Raw genomic sequence first — 3,302 nt, 5'->3', positions numbered from 1 at the left:
AGGTGCCTTGCTGGCTGGGAAGCCCACCCAGCACAAGGAGAGGCACCCAAGGCACGCACTTCCCGGGGTCTGGCCAGCTCCTGCTGCCACCCGGGTGAGTGACAGCTCCCAGCCCCCCAGCCACCTCCCCCCTTGTCAATCCACTGGGGAATTATTTATCCTGACAATAGCAATTGTCTGCACGGGCCCTTCCCCCTCCCCAGCACCTACCCCAACAAAGGAAATCATCCTGATATGAAAGGGAAAATTAAATTACCCCAATAAAGACTTAGCGCTGCTTTAATGACATCACCAGACTCAGGCGCTAATTAGCTGAGTACAAAGGAAGCTAAATGTGAAAACGTGAATTTCTGTTCCCTTTTCTCCTGTCGTACAGTCTTGGGAGTGGGAGTCTTGGCAGGCATGGCAGGAGGAGATGCTCCCGCCCGGCTGGGCGGCTGCGGGCGCGTGCCAGGCTCTGGCAGCTGGGTGATGCCACTGCCGAGGGGGAAGAGCTCACGGAGGTTTTGGGAGCCCGTTTGGATCCAGCCAGGGATCCCTGGGCTGCCCATGCTTGAATCTTGCTCTGTGCCATCCCTTTCCACTGCAGTCTGTGCTTCTCTCGCCGAGTCCGGGCAACCACACACCTGGTGTGGTGTAAAGCACTGCACGGCTCACACCTCCCTGCACTGCACACACCCCCCTCACACCGTGTGCAACCCACAGCTCAAGGTTTGTGTCCCCTTGCTCTGGGCCAGCATCCATGGCAGCGTGTCCCCAATCCCTGTCTGCACAGCCCTGGCACTGTGACAGTGCCAGCACCTCCCTCTGCGCTGTGCCAGCCACCCGCCCTCCCCGCAGCCCACCACGGCATCGGTCCTGTTTGCAGGTCCCAGGCTTGGCCACGTCCTGTGCTGTGTCCCCACCGTGGCTGAAGCCCCCTGGCCCCCAGGGTGACCCTTGGACCCGGAATCCTCCCAGGCATCCACTTCCCGGTGCAGCTCTGCCGGTTTCCTTCCAGCCCCATGGGGACTGTGACAGCCCCGGGGAGAGCTGGAGCATCACGGAGCTGCTCAGCCTCGGGCTGGGGGGACCCCCGAAGGACCAGGGGACAGCTGGCCACGGGGAGGGACAGCAAACACCCCAGGAGCAGCGAGCCCTGGCCCTGGGGCTGCCCGCGGGGACCAGAGCACACCCAAACCCCCTCCTGGGCGAGGGGAGTGTGTGTGGGGGGTCATCTTGCAGCCCCTCTTTGCCTTTATGTTTGAGGCTGGTTTATCCAGTTGGAAGTGCTGCTACATCCAACCCCACCCTGGATAATTCCTCCCTCCGGTGGGGCCATGGGAATGTAGAGGGGATTCCAGCAGCTACTCACAGGCACCGAGAGGCTGAACAGCAGCTCTTCTGCAGGTCACAGGAAAAGGGGGGGGCTGCTAATACAGAAAGCTTCATTTAAATTACAATTGAAATTATCAAAAAATCCAAGATATTACTGCCTTCACCTTGAACCTCACCCCAGCTCCTCGGTCAGCACCTCTCCCCAGCACAAGGGGCAACCCCAGAAAAATTTTGGGGGCACCTCTGCTCCTTGCAGGCTGTTCCCCATCCCCTGCCCAGGCCAGGCTGGCAGCAGCATCACTCTGCCCCCGTGCCACCAGTTGCTCCCAGCTGTCCCCGAGGGAGGCCCGCCCCGGGGCACGCCCTGGGCAGGCAGCCCTGCCTGCAGCCTTGCTGCCGGGTCCCATGTGAGGTGACACCACCGGGGACCAGCCGACCCACCTGGGACTTGAGGGGGTGCTGGTCACCCCCCTGCCCCCCGCTGCCCTCACCTCCCGCCGCAGGGCTTCATCTGGGAGGGATGGGTGTGAATGCCTCCGTGCCTCCTTAAAATGACATAGTTGGTCTCCATGGCAACTCTTCTTTGCCTTTCGCCTCAGACCAGGAGCATCATCTGCTCCATCATCCCTGCAGGCCAGGGCCCAGCTTCCCTGGAAGAGGGCTGATGGGGTGCTGAGGCTGCCTACCCCACACCTCTGCCCAGCTCTCCTGGCTCCCTGGCATCTGGTTGGTGTCCAGCTGGTGGGGACCCACCTGGCTGCAGCATCCCAGTCCCCAACTGCCTCCACCCGTTCCCAGTGCAGCCAGTGCCACGGGATGCCCGGCACAGCCATGGCACAGCCATGGCACAGCCTGCCAGTGCTGTGGGAGCAGCAGGGCTGTGTCTGATGGATGGAGCTGGGACCGCTGGTGGCCTATGCCCGCCCAAAAGGCTTGGAAATCCACAGCAAAGCCCTTGCTCCATGTCCACCTCCACCTGTGGGCGAGCTGGGAGGCCGGAGAGCGTGGGTGGAGGAGCAGAGGGGGTTGAGCCAGCGATACCAACCTGCCCATCAACCACTCATCCCCCCGCCATGAAAATGAGAGGCCGGAGCAGAACCGCAGGGAAAGTGCCCCGGCACTCCGGCAAATCCCACCCCCTGCCTGGCTCGGGGGCCGGCCCTGGCCTCGGGCACGGCCCCGCCCTTCCCTTAAACCTTCCCGAGCCTGCAGGGATGGGCCAGGCTGGCAGAGCTGCGGTGGCATCAGCCGTGCCCAGCCGTCAGGAGGCAGGACCCCAGGGACCCCAGGGACCCCAGGGACCCGGGCTGCCAGGCTAGGGCGCTGTGGGGGTGATTTTCCTTGGGGGTCATTTTCCGTGGGCGTGATTTTCCACGTGGATGTGCACGTGGGGAGGAGGGAGAGGGGCTCACACAGAGGTGCACAAGGGCTAAGAGGTGGCACGAGGGATGGAGGCACGGTGGAATAGAGGTGTGACTGCCCAGGGGGACACAAAGGGGTGTGGGGTGAACACAGGGGTGCAGGGGGGTTGGCAGGCAGGGATGGAGATGTGTGTGTGCACTCACATGGGGGGTGGAGAGCACGTGTGTGTGTGTGCTCAGTGGGGCTGTGCATGTCTCCTCGGGCCATATTGTCCCCTCCAGACAGGGGTGTTGCCTCAGACACCCTCCTGCCGGGGGGAGTTCCAGGGCCACCACAACTCTGCCTGTGCCCCACAGAGCCAACAGCACTCCTGGCTCCCCAGGGAGCTGCCTTCCTCCTCCTCATTGCTCCTTGGGCAGGTGACTTTTCCTAATCCCTGCACAGCATCTCCCTGTGCTTGGTCTCATCCCATGTCTCCCCCCTGCCCACCAGAGAGGCACGAACCACTCCCCCCCAGCGTGTGCATCCCGGTGTGTGGGTGTGGTTATTTATAGGGCTGCTGCAGAGCCCACGTGCTCTGTGGGGCTCCCACCCCTCCTGGGCTCCCTTCCCACTTCCCAGCC

General features: G+C 62.9%; 1 long non-coding RNA gene across 1 annotated transcript; it reads right to left on the bottom strand.

Annotated features, from left to right (window-relative positions):
• Positions 1-261: 261 nt before the first annotated feature.
• On the bottom strand, positions 262-1,408 carry LOC135422362 (uncharacterized). Its single transcript, XR_010434452.1, has 2 exons — positions 1,355-1,408; positions 262-626 (listed from the first exon to the last, which is right to left on the bottom strand). It is a non-coding gene; the product is annotated as an uncharacterized LOC135422362 (long non-coding RNA).
• Between the last annotated feature and the right edge of the window lie 1,894 nt (positions 1,409-3,302).

This window comes from Pseudopipra pipra, chromosome 15, assembly GCF_036250125.1.
Source record: "Pseudopipra pipra isolate bDixPip1 chromosome 15, bDixPip1.hap1, whole genome shotgun sequence".
Lineage (NCBI taxonomy): Eukaryota > Metazoa > Chordata > Aves > Passeriformes > Pipridae > Pseudopipra > Pseudopipra pipra.
Note: the sequence above shows the minus strand (reverse complement) of the source record. Positions and strands in the feature narration are given on the sequence as shown.